This window comes from Oncorhynchus nerka, linkage group LG24 (genome assembly GCF_034236695.1).
Source record: "Oncorhynchus nerka isolate Pitt River linkage group LG24, Oner_Uvic_2.0, whole genome shotgun sequence".
Taxonomy (NCBI): Eukaryota; Metazoa; Chordata; class Actinopteri; order Salmoniformes; family Salmonidae; genus Oncorhynchus; species Oncorhynchus nerka.
The window spans coordinates 37555604-37574449 of NC_088419.1; the positions used below are offsets into that span (position 1 = coordinate 37555604).

At 46.9% G+C, this 18846-nt stretch overlaps 2 protein-coding genes across 7 annotated transcripts in view; one reads left to right on the forward strand and one right to left on the reverse strand.

Annotated features, from left to right (window-relative positions):
- The window catches only part of myt1la (myelin transcription factor 1-like, a), a 50504-nt gene extending 45081 nt beyond the window's left edge, over positions 1-5423 (reverse strand). For all 6 annotated transcript variants that reach the window (XM_065008866.1, XM_065008863.1, XM_065008865.1 and 3 more), the window contains exon 1: positions 5169-5423. The gene's annotated coding sequence lies outside the window, so the exon portion shown is untranslated. The remainder of the gene's footprint in view (positions 1-5168) is intronic.
- rps7 (ribosomal protein S7) overlaps positions 1-18846 on the forward strand; it is a 192412-nt gene that overhangs the window by 141712 nt on the left and 31854 nt on the right. The window lies entirely within an intron of this gene.

Consider the following 18846-nt stretch of genomic DNA (forward strand, 5'->3'; position numbering starts at 1 on the left):
ATAATCACCAAGGATAGGCAAAATGCCCTGCCGCAATGAAAAGGCACATTTCTTTGTGTGTGTGTGTGTGTATGTGTGTGTGTGTGTGTGTGTGTGTGTGTGTGTGTGTGTGTGTGTGTGTGTGTGTGTGTATGTGTGTGTGTGTGTGTGTGTGTGTGTGTGTGTGTGTGTGTATGTGTGTATGTGTGTGTGTGTGTGTGTGTGTGTGTGTGTGTGTGTATGTGTGTGTGTGTGTGTGTGTGTGTGTATGTGTGTATGTGTGTGTATGTGTGTGTGTGTGTGTGTGTGTGTATGTGTGTGTGTGTGTGTATGTGTGTGTGTGTGTGTGTGTGTATGTGTGTATGTGTGTGTGTATGTGTGTGTGTGTGTGTGTGTGTGTATGTGTGTGTGTGTGTGTGTGTGTGTGTGTATGTGTGTGTGTGTGTGTGTGTGTGTGTGTGTGTATGTGTGTGTGTGTGGGGGGGGGGGGGGTTCTATTGTGTGTACTACTTTTCAACAGGGCATTATGCTTTAGATTAGAACCCATATCATATTAGGGCTGAATTCTCTTTGTAGTGAACTCGTCAAAAGTGGTGCACGACATCCGGATTCTGGGTACCTTTTCGGACGCTGCCCTAATATGACAGGGGTTTTAATATGACAGTATTTTCTCCTGTCTATGTGACAATGTGTGGCTCAGATGTCAGACAAGCCATTGGTATGCTGGGTAACTACCCTGGTCTCAGGGGGTTTGGATCCAGTTCTGCATCACAGGACTGAGTGGCATTTCTGGTTCACTGCAGCAAGTCACTGCACTGACTAGTCACATGTGTTCTGATTCGATTCCCAAAATGAATGGGGAAGCAGGGAAAATAGGTGTGGAACCAACCAAAGGACATGAGGGGATGAGATGGCTTCTGCCTGTTAAATATGCAGAGCAGGATTAATCCTTCACCTTAGCTCTGGTTCGCTCTCCTCCCTACAGCCTTGCATCGCAGCACACAATAGGACAGGTTCGAGAGAGCGAGAGAGAGAGAGAGAGAGAGAGAGAGGGGGGGGGGGCATTGGGGGAAGAGATAGAGATAGAGAGAGAAAGCTCAACTATTTTGCAGTAGCAGGCCACTTGGGTCACTGGTTTCAGAGTAACCTCACTGGCATGGGTTATATCAGAACATTTTTCCGTCATCAGTTCAAACAGCACATTTATCTCAAGCTAAAATGTTTCATGATAATCTTATATTGCTAAGCACCTAGCTACTTCATGGGAAAGTTACTTTGTCAGAGAATAAAAGCCAGTCTGTAAAAATCTACTTCATCCTCTATCCTCCTCACCCTATCTGATATTCTATTAATATCATGTGTCATTTGATATAATCTGGGTCATGTCAATTCATTCAGGAAGATAGCCTTCAATGCTTGAAACTTCTTCTGTGGCAACAAACAGATGATAGTAGAGTATAGCTCTTTCTCTGTCTGACTGTCTGTCTGTCTGTCTGTCTGCCTGCCTGTCTGTCTGTCTGTCTGTCTGTCTGTCTGTCTGTCTGTCTGTCTGTCTGTCTGTCTGTCTGTCTGTCTGTCTGTCTGTCTGTCTGTCTGTCTGTCTGTCTGTCTGTCTGTCTGTCTGTCTGCCTGCCTGCCTGTCTGCCTGCCTGCCTGCCTGCCTGCCTGATTCCTGATGGCTTGGTCAGGTCATGACTAACCTTACTGAGCTGCCATATCCCAAACTGATTGGATGTACACAGTACGGTTACCATGTGCAGTTATGGAACAAGTAATTGGTTATTATTGGGTAGGCAAGGCAACTAGGAGCAGCATAAGACCGTGTTCCTTCAGGCAGGTCCTCCACTGTTACGTCTGTCTACCCTCTGTGTTTATCAATGCTAGCTCCCATTAGTATTACATATTATTAGATAGTTCTGTGTTTATCAATGCCAGTTCCCATTAGTATTACATATTATTAGATAGTTCTGTGTTTATCAATACCAGCTCCCATTAGTATTACATATTATTAGATAGTTCTGTGTTTATCAATACCAGCTCCCATTAGTATTACATATTATTAGATAGTTCTGTGTTTATCAATACCAGCTCCCATCAGTATTAAATATTATTAGATAGTTCTGTGTTTATCAATATCAGCTCCCATCAGTATTACACATTATTAGATAGTTCTGTGTTTATCAATGCCAGTTCCCATTAGTATGACATATTATTAGATAGTTCTGTGTTCATCAATGCCAGCTCCCATCAGTATTACATACTATTAGATAGTTCTGTGTTTATCAATGCCAGCTCCCATTAGTATTACATACTATTAGATAGTTCTGTGTTCATCAATGCCAGCTCCCATCAGTATTACATACTATTAGATAGTTCTGTGTTTATCAATATCAGCTCCCATCAGTATTACATATTATTAGATAGTTCTGTGTTTATCAATACCAGCTCCCATTAGTATAAAATATTATTAGATAGTTCTGTGTTTATCAATGCCAGCTCCCATTAGTATTACATATTATTAGATAGTTCTGTGTTCATCAATGCCAGCTCCCATCAGTATTACATATTATTAGATAGTTCTGTGTTCATCAATGCCAGTTCCCATTAGTATAAAATATTATTAGATAGTTCTGTGTTCATCAATGCCAGCTCCCATTAGTATAAAATATTATTAGATAGTTCTGTGTTCATCAATGCCAGCTCCCATTAGTATAAAATATTATTAGATAGTTCTGTGTTCATCAATGCCAGCTCCCATTAGTATAAAATATGATTAGATAGTTCTGTGTTCATCAATGCCAGCTCCCATTAGTATAAAATATGATTAGATAGTTCTGTGTTTATCAATGCCAGCTCCCAATAGTATTACATATTATTAGATAGTTCTGTGTTTATCAATGCCAGCTTCCATTAGTATTACATATTATTAGATAGTGCTGTTTGTTCAATGGAAGGACGTACCATTTTCAACCACAACGACCCTTGTGGCAGCAGAGAGTCAAGGACAGGCCAAGAGTATGCACTCATACAGTTTTTTTAACGCTTTGTGTGACGGTATCTCTCAATATGCTTTATTGTTGTATCAATGACTTTATATGAGTCGTCCTCATCATTATTGTCAACAACAACGACGACAACAACAACAACCAAAACAACAACAGCAACAGCAGTAGCAGCAGCAGAAGTAGCAGCAGGAGATTATAAAGTCTAATTCACAAGTATATTTAAATGCGTCGTTGCTATGCTGTGTGCCCTAAAGTGTGTGTGATCAGGCCTCATTCACCAGTCTGTCTCTTTGTGTGTGTGTGTGTGTGTGTGTGTGTGTGTGTGTGTGTGTGTGTGTGTGTGTGTGTGTGTGTGTGTGTGTGTGTGTGTGTGTGTGTGTGTGTGTGTGTGTGTGTGTGTGTGTGTGTGTGTGTGTGTGTGTGTGTGTGTGAGCAGACAGGCCCAACAGAAGCCTGCCTCACAGCCTTGGAGACTGGCTAATAGCATGACACGATTCAGCAATCACAGTGTCTGTCTGCATGTATACTGGGCTCAAGCCACATGTAACCCCACCAGATTCACCAACAATGAAGGAGGAGTTAAGCCACTGTCCACATCTGTCCAGACAGACAAGGCAAACAGACAAGGCAGACAGACAAGGCAGACAGACAGATCCTTGTAAAACCAACTACAATAGCCATGGTAGTACTGTTAATACAGTTGGTAATTAACACAGTTTCGGATTTCATAGTGAGAATACATTCCATGAAGATGTTGCCACTTTGACCCGAAACGTTCGATAATGTTGATTAACTCGGCCTCATCCTCAACCATCATCCCAACTTTCCCTCTCTCAACCATCCACGCGGAGAAACACGATTATTTCCCATTGGGAATGTTTTTTTTAATAAAAAAAAAGCAGGCACACAGTACACAGCATTGCAATGCAGCGAAGGTCTGGATATAGCAAAGGGAATTGATCCCCTATTAAACATAGTCTGTCATTACCCTAGATAGCGGTTGCCTCTGAGTATTCAGACTCCCTGCAGCACAAGGATGTTTTTTCTTCTGCTTGTTAATGCAACTACATTGTCGGGGTTCATTCAGCATGGCTGGGCTAACTGGAACGGGGACAGTCCACGGGTCAACGGATCTCAGAAGCCCTCCCATAAGTTTGTCTCAGAAATTCATAAATGGCTCCCTCACATTGCCACACGCAGAACGTGCGGGTGACCGTAGCGACGAACCCACCATTCAAGTCAAAGCCATCGCCGCGTGATTGACCGTGAGGCGACAATGCGAGAGATGTACATTGTATGTTTCTTCCTGTCTGCTCAGAACTGCAGGTCCAAGTGTGCGTGACTTTTGACCAGGCTCAACAAAGAGACTCCTTCCAGTTTGTGTTCCACTCCTGGAACAGCAGGATGAGCATTCAGATCAAATGTAGATTTGTTTCAGATGTTATAATCATTCCTGATAGCACATTAAGTTCTGTGAATAGCTTTTGCAACACTCCCTTTTATGTATAAAACAAAGGCACCTCTCTTACAAAGGGGTATATGTCAGTTTTGCAACTATATATATATGTATATATATATATATATATATATATATATATATATATATATATATATATATATATATATATATATAAATAAATAAAAATACGCTTTTTCAAAGATTTTAATTGGACAATGACTGTATTTGTGGTCGCTGATGGATAGACATTGCAGTTGTTTGTTCCAGTATTGTCATAGTTACGGTACGTGTTAGTGGGGCTCATACTACTAGTGTCCATTGCTGAGGTAACGAGCAACACATCAGGAAGATCAACTTTAGTGGTAGCATCCCTACCTCAAGCCCTTGCAGAACTTTGTCGAAACAAAAACAAAACAACAAACAGCAACCGACACACTCATGCAGAGACAACGTTTGTATCCAGATATATATATATTAGCCTTATGGACCACATTCATCTGTCCTAACTCACAGCAAGTGGCATTTTTCTCATTGCAGGAAAGTAGCTCCCCGCCATAATCCCATCAGAGATGAAGCATGTTGTCAACATTGTGTGCTGGAATGTTTACCACAGCCCTAGTCTCACCATTCACAGTTGACTAGCCTCTCTCTATGTTCATAACAAACACAACTGAGACGACACAACCACAATATAGAACAGGAGGAAGCAAAAAAAAGAAACCTACTGAAATGGCGACGGTAAAGCCCTCTTTTTGCTTCCTCTCCCAGTTGTCTGAAAGTCAGTCTGCAACCAGTCTCCCTCTCGCTCTCTCTTTCTCTCACACACTTCGTTTTCGACACTGGCAATTTCTCTCTCTCTCTCTCCCTTCCTTTCTTCTCTCTCTTTCTCTCACCTTCCCTCTCTCTTCTGTACTTCCCTCCTTCCTTTCTTTCACTCTTTCTTTGTCACTGTCATCAGAATTGGGGTGTTCTTGCTCATTCCCGTAGCACTTGAGAAATGGAGGGAGAGAAGTGAATGAAAGGAGAGCTGCAAAAAAAACAAGGGAGGGAGGCAGAGGAGAGAGCGGAGCGAGCGATGGAGACACAGACAGGGAGGAGAGAAGGAGGGAGGGAGGAGGGAGGGGGAAACAGGCAGAGGCTGTATGTAGAATGTGTGAGGCGAGCAGGCGAGAGAGAGAGAGAGAGAGAGAGAGAGAGAGAGAGAGAGAGAGAGAGATAGAGAGAGAGACCCTTGTCGAACAAGGCACTGCAGCAGAACACAACACAGAGAGGAAGGCATCTGACTTACCCTCCCATCGGTCCCCAACCACCGTCGGCTCTCCAGGCAACCACGGCAAACCCAAGAGGAACCAATGACGACGACTGCTGCCCACAGAGAGAGACAGAGAGGGGGAAAGAAAGGCAGAGATGAACCAAGCCAAGCCCACTGCCAAGCCTAGATTCTCTGCCTCTCCTAGCCAGCCAACGGAGCGCTAGGCTGGAATCACATTCCCCACCTCACTTTGTCTCTGTCTCTACCTCCCTGTCTCTCACTCAGTCTCTCTCACTCTCTCTCGTTCTATCGCCCCCCTCCCCTCTCTTTCCTGTATTAATTCAGAGCGGTAGACATTGTGCGGCGCAGGCAGCCGTGGCTCTCTCTCCCTACAGAGCGGTCGTGTCGTCTCTGGAGCGGAGCGTGTGCAGCTGTGCGTGCAGTAGAGGCTGTGCGCCAGGATAGCTATCGCCTGTGTTTGATGTTGTATTTGGGAATCACTAGCTAATTCACATGGGAACATGATGGAAAATATAAACCAACACCCAGGACTGTTCTGTATGTGAGCACTGTCCTTATACACTGGGTGTTCAAGCGTCATATTTGAATTCCCTCTGTTAGTAGTGTGTAAATTTAGATTGCTCATTATTAGTACAGGATCACTGTAAAAACTATTTTTAAGTGGAAGATCAGTGAAATGTTTTGTTAGGGTTAGATATTACTGCACTGTTGGAGCCTGGAACACAAGCATTTTGCTACACCCACAATAAAACCTGCTAAATATGTGTATGTGGCCAAAACAATTTGATTTTATTTGATTTGAGATGTAAATGCTGCTTAAGGAAATATAGATTGCCCATTAGTAGTACAGGATCATTGTTCATTTTTTAAAGTGGAATATCAGTGATATGTTTTCTGCTGCTTAAGGAAATTTAGTCTGAACCTGGTGGACAGCTCCTGGTGCTGAGCTTAGTGGACAGCTCCTGGGGCTGGAACTAGTGGACAGCTCCTGGTGCTGAGCCTAGTGGACAGCTCCTGGGGCTGAACCTAGTGGTCAGCTCCTGGTGCTGAACCTAGTAGACAGCTCCTGGGGCTGAAACTAGTGGACAACTCCTGGGGCTGAAACTAGTGGACAACTCCTGGTGCTGAAACGAGTGGACAGCTCCTGGGGCTGAAATGAGTGGACAGCTTCTGGGGCTGAAACTAGTGGACAGCTCCTGTTGCTGAAACGAGTGGACAGCTCCTGGGGCTGAAACGAGTGGACAGCTCCCAGCTCCCCTGTTCTCATCTATGCAAGATTCTCAATTGGAAAAAAAGTTTGTCCTCTCCTCGACTCCTCTGTCCTACTCTCCCGGAAACCGATAAGTGGGCGCCATATAAAGAAGAATGTCAATTTGTTAATTGTTGAACGGAGGAGATTGCTCAGCTTTCCGACAGCCTCCTCCGGTAGAGGATACTCAGGTTGTAGTACTGCAGATGAGTTTTGCAATTCCCCCGACCCCCTTTGAATCAGCTGTTGTTTTCTCAGAGGAGAAAAGCATGTACACATTTAAAATCGATACGCTACTTATTAATTTACCTATAAAATGTCTAGCACAGCTAGCTAATTATTTTGACCACTTTACACATGTATCTTGGGATTATTCCTCTGTGAACAATTTGCCTGATGACATTCCAGTGGAGAAGGAGCGTTATATTTCATTTAGATTACTTTTGACCTTTTTCAAAAGGAGGTGAGAGAAGGACGCAAGGAGAGGACGCGAGGAATCAAGCTAATCCAATTGAGATTCTCTCTATGGACAGCTCCTGGTGCTGAACCTAGTGGACAGCTCCTGGTGCTGAACCTAGTGGACAGCTCCTGCTGCTTAAACTAGTGGACAGCTCCTGCTGCTCAAACTAGTGGACAGCTCCTGCTGCTGAACCTAGTGGACAGCTCCTGGTGCTGAACCTAGTGGACAGCTCCTGGTGCTGAACCTAGTGGACAGCTCCTGCTGCTGAAACTAATGGACAGCTCCTGGTGCTGAGCCTAGTGGACAGCTCCTGCTGCTGAAACTAGTGGACAACCATTAAAAACTCAGCACTCTCAGGGGGGCAAGAGAGAGAGAGAGAGGGGGGCAGACACAAAGGACACAGACTAGCTAGACTACAGTGTAGTCTTTGTGTGGGTTGTGTTACCTTCGAGCTGAGGTGGTCAGTATAGAATAGTGAGGCTCTAGACTTTACGTTGGTCGTTTCTAATGGCAGTTGTCTGAGAAATGCTTTTCTAAGCACAGTAATGGGCTTCATCAGTGAATTAGCAGCAGGGAAACAGGCAAAATCGCTCCTGAAAACAGAGGTTGGATGGTCATGCTGTGAAAGTGTTGAAAAGTCTGCAGCCTAAATGGCACCCTATTCTGTATTTAGTGCACTTTGTGGGGAATAGGGCATCTGTTCTGAGGGTCACAGAATTAAAGAAAGTTAAAAAGTTAAAAAGTGGCATTTTTATGTCCTTGTGGATATACCAAATCATAAAAGCTTTTTTGGTTGGTATTTTTGCACTAAATACTAAGAGGGACTAGGTATTTTTTCTAGTATGAAGAATTAAAGCCATTAACTTCTAGTGATCGGGGACATTTCTACCTTTCTCCGTTTCCTATAACATATTTCTCCAAGGTGCTTTGTTATTGGAGGGAATCTAATTTACAGGGGCTGTAATGTGACAAAGACGTATCTGACAATCACAAAATTATCTTTAATTAATAATATTGACTCAAAACTCACTACAAGATGATAAATCTGGGCTGGAAAGCCTCTCGATCGGGAGGTGTGTGTGTGTGATGTATTGTACTGCTCAAGGACAACGTTCCCCCTCGATGCTGCCTTTAAAAAAAGACGGATCGATAAGATATATCGTGCTTCACAGTGTCCCCCCCACATGTTCACACACATGCGCACGCACGCACGCACGCACACACACACAATCACTCACACACACACTCACACACACACTCACGCACGCAAACACACGCACACACACACTCACATACACGCACTCACACACTCACGCACTCATGCACACACTCACGCACACACAGAGAGGCACCGAGATATGAATCACACCCAGCCAAGACAGGCTCTGTTGCAGGCAGCCAGCATCAATGCCTCCCCTATTAAGCTTGCCTACAGTCTGTCTGGCTCTCCTCTGCCTCTCTGCTACAATACAACTGTCTGTGTGGAGGGGGAAATGGAGCAGACGGTTGAATGACAGCCGGCTGGGCTGAGAACACACATAGCTGGGCATGGTAAACTATCCCCATGTTCTATAGACAGGGGAGAAACATAACCAATAATTAAGGAAAGGCTTTGAGGGAGCCAGGAGAGGCAGGGGAGAGTTGGGAGAAAAAGGGGGGTGGGGTGGGGGGGAACCTCCTGTGTTTTCTGTGCTGAGGCAGAGCTGTGGGATGATAGAGGGGGATGGGGGGTGGAGAGGGGAGAGATGGGGTTATGTCTCCTTGGTGTCAGTGACAAATGGTGGGAGGATAGGACTGGGGGCTTTAGGGATCTGATTTACTTTCACACACAGTATCACATACGGGCACACACACACACACACACACACACACACACAGTCATTACCCCTCTCCATAGGGTTCTGTCTCTCTCATCCCCCACCACGCGCCTCTCTCTCTGCGGAGCCCGGCGGAATGCAGCAGCCCCCTTGGTTATCCAGCCAGCCAAACGAGCATAGCCCTTATCAGCCATGCAAATGAGGGGGAATTCATTAACACAGCCAGATGGTCCACTGGATAGATGGTGATGAAGCAGAGAGAGGGGAGCGTTTGTCACATACAGCCAGGCATTGGCCATGGTGGCAAGGAGGAGAGAGATAAAGAGAGACAGAGATAAAGAGAGACAGAGAGAGAGAAACAGAGAGAGACAGAGAGAGAGAGAGAGAGAGAGAGAGAGATAGCAGTAGATGGCCATGATAAACATGCCACATGACAGTGGCTGTCACCATGTGAATGGGGTGGACGCAGCACACTAGCCCCATGGCTAATTATTTCTTATGGCTTGTCTCGTTGTTATGCCTGGTGTGTTGAGGGGGATGGGGGGGGGGGGGGGGGTTGTGTGCATGTGTGTGTCTTTGTGTGTGTGTGTGTGTGTGTGTCTTCCCCCCACAGCCCCCTTCTCTCTCTCTCTCTCTCTCTCTCTCTCTCTCTCTCTCTCTCTCTCCAATCCTCTGCTGACTCTTTGTTTATAATTCATCAGTCTCTTAAGGGGGTCTACCTCACTCTTTCACTCTCTCTCCTTTTCTTTTTCTCCCTCCTCTCTCTCCTCTGCTTCTCCCCATTAGACCTTTGTTAGTGGGGTCCCAGAGAGAGTGAAAGAGGAAGGTAGGGAGAAAGAAAGATAGCATGAGTGTGTGTGTATGTGTGTGTGAGAGAGAGAGAGAGAGAGGTGAATGAAAGAAAGAAAGAGAGAGAAAGAAAGGCAACAGAGATGAAAAGTGGTTTCCTCCCCGTTGCCTCTGTGCCCTGTTTGCAGAGCAGCAGCCAGTCCTACTGTGTACCCAGCTCCAAAATTAGCCACGGAGGTGGTCTCCCAACAACCATCTCTCTTCCCCTCCATCTCTCTGTACCCCCCCCCCCCCCCACACACACACACAAACACCCACCGCTCTGCATTCCTTTATCCAATTCCATCCATCAGCCATGAGTGAGCTCAGGACAAGGAAATTGCAAGGGAGGAAGGAAGATAAGAGAAGAAACCACACTGGTTGAATCAACGTTGTTTTTATGTCATTTCAATTACATTTTTTTATTTAAGAACACGTTTTTTAAGAACACATTTTTATTTACAATGACGGCCTACCCCGGCCAAACCCGGACGATGCTGGTCCAATTATGAGCCGCCCTGTGGGACTCCCAATCACGGCCGAATGTGATTGTGCCTGGATTCGAACCGGGGACTGGAGCCCAGTTATATTGAACCAACGCGGAATAGATGTTGAATTGACGTCTGTGCCCAGTGGGAAGATAGACGAGAGGAAGAACGAATGAATGAACGAAAAATACGAAAGAACGAAATAAAGAAAGAACGAAAGAAAGAGAGGAGTGCTTGTATTTTGATGAGGCTGGTTTGTAGGCTATGGTGGTGTGACCTAGTTAAAGGCTTCTCCCTTAAATAATACATTCCACCCAGGCTGTGAGAACAACCCACAGCACCGGCGCTCAGCTCTGCTCTGCTCTGTCTGTTTGTTGTTAAGGACAAGCCCGAGACAGCAGCCAGCATTGATAAATACACATCACAGACAGCTCTCTCTCTCTCTCTTCTCTCTCTTCTCTCTCTCTCTTTCTATTTCCCTCTCTCTCTCTCTTCTCTCTGTTCTCTCTTTCCTCTCTCTTTCCCTGCTCTCTCTATCTTTCGCTCTCTTACTCTCTCTCTCTCCAACAAGACTTTAAGCATGCTAGAAAGGACCTGACCAAGGCTGCAGGAGATGAAGGGAGAGATGATGCCATGTCTAATGTCTTTGTTTGTATGTGTGCGTGCACGAGTGTGATGCGTGACTGCGTGTGTGGACCGAAACCCATCTATGACGTCCCTTCCTGTCCATGCAGTGCTTCAGGAAGGATCAAAAAGTTCAAGGGCTGCGCATGAATCAGAATGCATCAGACTGCTATCTCCTGTTTGTTGTGTGCTTAACCTTAGTTTCCCTTCTCTCTATCTTATGCTGTCTTCCTCATCCCCTCAATCACACAGCAGTTACACAATGTCTTGAACAGGGAGAACCAAGGAGAAAGCTATGAAAAAAGGAGTGAGCTGGGATAAAGACTGAGTTAGAGAACAGGTTAGGGATGTAGAGATCCTATAGAAAATCTACAGGTAAAAGAAAAGAGAGCCCAGATAATTGTGGTAGATAGTCCCAGGCAGGTCACCCCTGACACAAGTCAATATTCGACGTCCATCCATGTCTGAGGAGATGACGTGGAAACCGGCCACTAGGGGCAACAGTGAGCGATGTTACCTTTCAAGTAGGTTTCGGTTTTGCTCGGAGGATGGGCGTAAGTTTAGGCATTCATGGGAATCATTAGATTGTAGTCAGGCTGTCAATACTGTTGTTTGGTGTTGACAGAAAATCCGGTTTCGACCAAGGTAAATCAATGCATGAAATGTATGTCTGCCTTCCTGATGAATTGGTTTAGTGCTGTATCTTTCCGAGAACAATGCGGCATGTCGCTGTCATCTCAGCCATAGGGCAGTGTGGCATGTTGCAGTCATCTCAGTCATAGGGCAGTGTGGTATGTTGCAGTCATCTCAGTCATAGGGCAGTGTGGTATGTCGCTGTTATCTCAGCCATAGCGCAGTGTGGTATGTTGCAGTCATCTCAGTCATAGGGCAGTGTGGCATGTTGCAGTCATCTCAGCCATAGGGCAGTGTGGCATGTTGCAGTCATCTCAGTCATAGGGCAGTGTGGCATGTTGCAGTCATCTCAGCCATAGGGCAGTGTGGCATGTTGCAGTCATCTCAGCCATAGGGCAGTGTGGCATGTTGCAGTCATCTCAGTGATAGGGCAGTATGGTATGTTGCAGTCATCTCAGTCATAGGGTAGTGTGGTATGTTGCAGTCATCTCAGCCATAGCGCAGTGTGGTATGTTGCAGTCATCTCAGTCATAGGGTAGTGTGGTATGTTGCAGTCATCTCAGTCATAGGGCAGTGTGGTATGTTGCAGTCATCTCAGCCATAGGGCAGTGTGGTATGTTGCAGTCATCTCAGTCGTAGGGTAGTGTGGTATGTTGCAGTCATCTCAGTCATAGGGCAGTGTGGTATGTTGCAGTCATCTCAGTCATAGGGTAGTGTGGTATGTTGCAGTCATCTCAGCCATAGGGTAGTGTGGTATGTTGCAGTCATCTCAGTCATAGGGCAGTGTGGTATGTTGCAGTCATCTCAGTCATAGGGGAGTGTGGTATGTTGCAGTCATCTCAGCCATAGGGCAGTGTGGTATGTTGCAGTCATCTCAGCCATAGGGCAGTGTGGCATGTTTCAGTCATTTCCGTCAATGGACAATGCTTTATGTTTCATTTACAGGGCAGTGCTGTATGTTACAGTCATCTCAGTCATAGGGTGGTGTGGTATGTTTCAGCCATAGAGCCGTGCTTTATTCCCCCAGCCCCAGCCTGTGTTCCATGCTACCGTCGGAGGCCCAGCTCCCCTGTTCCCCTGTGAGACCCCGGTGCTAGTCTGAAGGGAGGTGCCTATCTGCTGCAACATGCCTGTTTTGGAATGGGAAGGACCCTGGGGAGGAGAGCCTCTCTCACACTTCTGTCTGAGAGAAGGAGGGAGGATGGGAGGCGGAGGAGCGAGAGGCAACCGTGAGAGAAGTTAAGGGGAAGTGGGGGAGATCTCAGATGATCAACGGTGACCTCATTTGGAGTCAGTGTCTCTGTTTATCACCGTACCTGCATTTCATTCATTGTACAGCACACTGTTTCCAAGGCAGAGGAGCTGGATGTCAATGTCTTCCACAGATGACCCAATGCCTGCATAACAAACAGTTCCAAGCTGACTCTTGCCCGCATACATGTTGTGTTTATGACCAGCTGCCAAAAACAGACATAAACAGTTGGGCTCACAGGAAAGTGGATGGACCTCTCTTCTTATCAGTCACGTCTGGAGTCATGGTCAGCGCTCACACTCTCCTAGTGGTTCTATAGGGACACCCCTCCCTTGCCCTTTTCCATCCCCCTTCATCCCATTGTCCCCTCCTGGGGACAGTGACACTGATAAAGGTGTCCCTTAGTCCCAGTGTAGCTCCAAGGTCAGGTTACAGGAGCACTCCTCTCTCTGGGCTTCAAACTCTCTCTCTCTCTCTCTCTCTCTCTCTCTCTCTCTGAAGAATCTCCTGGTCTCTCTCGCTATCTCCTCTCTCTCTTCTCTCTCATTTGCTCTCTCTCTCCATACTTTCTCTCTTTCACTAGTCTGTCGCAGTAGAGTTCCTCTTCTCGGTCTCTCTCTCTCTCTCATTTGCTCTCCCTCTCTCCTCTCTTCTCACTCATTCGCTCTCTCTGTCTCTCTCTCTCTCTCTCTCTCTCTCTCTCTCTCTTCTCTCTCATTTGCTCTCTCTCTCTCTCTCTCTTTCTCAATCTCTCTCACGGAGGAGGCTCCTGTTTCATGTGTGAATCCTGAGAACCTGAGACATGCAGGCAGTGGAGGGAGACTTCAGGGGAATGCTTTAAAAGTGATGCCTCCTGATGCATATGCATTTCTGGGGAGATAAAAGGAAGAAGCCTTCCCTTCCCAGCAGGCATCATACACCGAGGCTTTCATTCCGATCCCTTCCTCTGTCCCTGGGGGTCAGCAGGGCTGCCGAGGTAAAAGGCCCCCAAAACAGAGCATTCTTCACACACACACACGTCTGTGAGTGTGTGTGTTCCATGCTGCACGTGTGCCACTGTGTATGTACTGTGTGTAGTGTTGCTATCTGTGTGTTTTGAGTGTTTGCGTGTGTGTGTGTGTGTGTGTGTGTGTATGTTTGAGTATGTGTGTTTGAGTGTGTGTTTGAGTGAGTGTTTGAGTGAGTGTGTGTGTGTGTTTCTATCTGTTTGTATGTTTTTTGTGTGAATAGGCCTTGGAACTTTAGTTGTATTTGTACAGGGGCTGTGTCAGACAGAGATGTCCTCTCTCTAGGTCATTCATTGGGCTTTCTGGCTGCCGTTCCAGCCCTGCTGCTCTTCTGCCTGCTCTGCTCAGGGTACAGCTGATAACCTCCCAGGCTCACTCACTCACACATACACACATACACACACAGACACACAAACACACACAGACACACAGACACACAAACACGCAGGCTGCCAGGCAGGCACACAGACATGCACACTCGCACGCACCCCCCCCCCCCCCCCCCACATTCAACTCTAGCACCCACACCAACTCACACCAACACTCACAAACAAATAAAGTAAACTTCTCTGCATTTGATACATAGCTTGTGTTATAGCTGAAATACTCAACCATAATTGGGGTGGAGATCACTGTCAGAGCCCCTGAGTCAAGCTACCAACTACCCAGAGTTTACGTACAGCCAACATACTATCTACCATCCACCAACAGAAATGAGAACCCTGCAACCTCAGCCCCTGCTCCAATCAGAGCTCCCAGTCCCAGATGGGGGCCTAGATCACAGGGGGGCGAACACCTCGTCGGTCAGGCTTCCATCAAAGTGATGCAGGGGGGGGGGTGTACATGGCTTCTATTGATCCCCTTCTGCTTTGATGTGCGGCTGCTCTGATCCCCCAGCACCAGCTCCCGTCCACAGGACAGAGAGAGAGCGAGAGAGAGAGTGTGAAAGGGGGAGAGAGGGCAGTTAGAGGGGAGAGATAAAGTGCCTTCGGAAAGTATTCAGACCCCTTGACGTTTCCTGTGTGCTTGGGGTTGTTGTCCTGTTGGAAAGTGAACCTTTGCCCCAGTCTGAGGTCCGGAGCGCTTTGGAGCAGGTTTTCATCAAGGATCTCTTTGTACTGTGCTCCGTTCACCTTTGCTTCGATCCTGACTAGTCTCCCAGTCCCTGCTGCTGAAAAACATCCCCACAGCGTGATGCTGCCACCTCCATGCTTCACCGTAGGAATGGTGCCAGATTTCCTCCAGACGTGACGCTTGGCATTCAGGCCAAAGAGTTCAATCTTGTTTCTCTTGGTCTGAGAGTCTTTAGGTGCCTTTTGGCAAACTCCAAGTGGGCTGTCATGTGCCTTTTACTGTGTAGTGGCTTCTGTCTGGCCACTCTACCACAAAAATCTGATTGGTGGACTGCTGCAGAGATGTTTGTCCTTCTTCTCCACAGAGGAGATCGGAGAGCTCTGTCAGAGTGACCATCAGCTCTTCTCCCCCGATTGCCCAGTTTGGCCGTGTGACCAGATCTAGGAAGAGTCTTGTTGGTTCCAAACTTCTTCCATTTAAGAATGATGGAGGCCACTGTGTTCTTGGGGACCTTCAATGCTGCAGATATGTTTTGTTAGCCTTCCCCAGATCTGTGCCTCAACACAATCCTGTCTCGGAGCTCTAGAGACACTTCCTTCAACCTCATGGCTTGGTTATTGCTCTGACATTCACTGTCAACTGTGGGACCTTATATAGACAGGTATGTGCCTTTCCAGATCATGTTTAATCAATTGAATTTACCTCAGGAAGACTCCAATCAAGTTGTAGAAACATCTCAAGGATGAGCAATGGAAACAGGATGCACCTGAGCTCAATTTCGAGTCTCATAGCAAAGGGTCTGAATAATTACGTAAAATTCCAAAAAACGGTTTTCGCTTTTTTTATTGTGGGGTATTGTGTGTAGATTGCTGAGGATTTATTAAATGTAATGGGTCTGGAATACTTTGAATATTCTGAATACTTTTAAAGGCACTGTATATAGAGAGAAGAGAGAGAAAAGAGAGACAGGAGAGAGAGAGAGAGAGAGAGAGAGAGAGAGAGAGAGAGAGAGAGAGAGAGTGAGAGAAGGGAGAGAGTGAGAGAGAGTGAGAGCGAGAGAGAGAGAGAGAGAGATCCTTCTGCAGCTGTACAGGCTGAGAGACCATCATAATAAGCCCAGGTCTCCCTACAGCTCCAACCAACACGTTTATTTAGTCACCTGATTTGTGGTGCATTTGCTGCATTTGACGTGCAAAGAGGATGTGTGGATTCGAATGTGTTTCCCGTGGGAGATGTTGGCTGGGCTGCCCAGCCCTCGATTTGTCTCAAGGGTTCACAGAAGGACAGAGGCAGTAGAGGGCAGACGAACAGACTCCCACACGTATATACACAGTGCATAGCACACAGAGAGAGGGATGGAAAGTGACAGGGGACAGGGAGAAAGGGGGGCGTGGTGTGTCGAGAGAGGGAGGATGCAAACAAAGAGGGAGAGAGAGATGATTGAACGTCAGTGTATGGGGGTGTGCTGTGTGAAACTCCAGCCGACACCAGCGGAATGTAAATCAGCAGGGACACCAGGGATACAGAGGCTGTCCCTGGCCCCCCTCTACAGGCAGGGGCCGTCAAACACACACACACTTGATCTCTGGTTGTTTCTCATAGGCATGCAGTAGCAGAGCCTACCTCCTCCTACACAGAGCAGACAGTCGGCCAGGCTCTGAGCTGAAGCGCCGAAAACCCGGCTCCATCCGTCAGTCTGCATGCCTGGCTCATAGACTCACACACACACATACACTGGAGCCACGCACGCACCCACGCAGGCAGGTACGCACGCACACACACACACACACACACACCTCAACAGGCCTGGCTGGCAGAATAGAGTACTATATGTTAGAATACGAAGTAGAAAATAAAATCATTCTCAACCATTCCGTTAGGTACCAAGTTGGTGTTAAAGGGAAAGAAAGCACTAGCGTGTCTATGTCAACCAGGCTAGTAGCAGATCGGGAGAGATTGCTATTGTCCTTGAGAATCTTAACTGCCTAATAAAACATCCAACTGGAGTAAGGTGAAATAAAGAAAGAAATCAGAGAGATAAAGAGAAGTCAGAACCAAACGCCTTTTGCCACATGCACAAGTCAGAATGTACGGCCGTCATTAAAAAGTTCATTCATCTTAATTAACTTCTCTTTTGTCTCAAATGTCTTTATGGCGCTGAAATGATTTACCACACAAGAGGAAGGAAGGAAACAGGGTTCAGTGTAATCCTGTAATCAGCCCACTGCAGGAGGGAAGGCACTGGAGCCGCTGATTGCTTTTCTGACAGAGACTTACGCTCTGAAGCGCCACCGCTTCTCTGCCCCAACATTTGAAGAACAATCTACATCGATGGTAGCTTGAAACGGAAGACTGCTAATCCAAAGCAGCTAGGAGCTTTAGGCTTTCTCCAATGGGTATTTCTCCCCTTTCTCCCTTTCCTTCTCCACTGCTGCTGTCCTGTGCTGCTGCTACACTCCCTCAGGCATTATGTAGCCAGTGCCACACAACAGCTGAAGCCTAAGGAGGGGAGGGCCATGGAAAAGTGAACCTGTGTTGGGGGTGTGTGGGATATGTAGGGTGTGTGGACTGCGTATGAGGTGTGTGTGTGAGTGTGTGTGTGTGCGCATTTGAGAGTTTGTGCACGTGTAGGCATAGGTGCGTGTATGACACAGATGTGTGTCTGTCTGTCTTCTCTCTCTCTCTCTCTCTCTCTCTCTCTCTCCCTCCCTCCCAACACCCCCCTGTCTACTCTACTCATCCAGGCTCCACATGAGTGCTTGAGTGGTGCTGGGTAAGGCGGTGCGTGTGCTGAATCCCAAATCACTCTGAGGCACACGGAAAAGAACAACAAACGATTTCTCCCACTGTTTTCTTATGCAGTACGCTGCTGTTATTGTCATCCCACACGATCGACGGCTGCTAGTCTCATTGCCTCAGAGGAACCTGTTTTCATGCGCAACATCCACACACACACACACACACGCAAAAAAAAAAAAAAAAAAACGAGACGCTTCGTGACGGAAAGGCTAATGTTACTCTTATTAAAGCCTTCCAACGAGAGCTGAGCGTGTAGTCAGGCTGGACTCTAAGAGTTAGTCTTTCAAACAGATTCAACTGCTCAAACTTCTATCTCACACACAACACCACACACAAAGTAGCCTACATTCTCCCTCTCTTCCGCGAGCTCTGCACTGCAGTAGCTTCTATGGCATCAGACGTAGTGAGAGTTGCAGCATCCAGACCCAAACAAGGCGGTGGGGTGTGTGACAACTGGGCAGCTCTCCAGATTCCAGATGGTTTTTATTTGGTTCCAGCAGCACGTCCCCTATCTGCCTGTAAATATGGAGGAGGGCAAAGAGCAGGGCTCGACGCCCAGGCAGCCAGGGGAATGCTGGGAGCTGGCGGTGGCCATCTTGCTCACGACGTTATCTCCCTCCCATATGTTCACCCCAGGCAGGCTCATCTCGCCGTAATTGACTTCCTCCCATGGAGCCCCAGCCTGTAGCTGGAGGCAGCAGTGCACTCGCGGTGTCTGCTTTCACCCTGATAAAACTACTACACTCCTGCACATTTCCCCGGCTGTGGTGAGCAAGTGTGTGTTTGTGTTTGTTTCTAAAGGCAGTGCCTTGCCTATGTCTCTGTGTGCCAGTACTTATGCTTTGTGTCCGGTGTCGCCCGAAAACAGAGGCCGCAATACTGATGATTGACCTCGACAA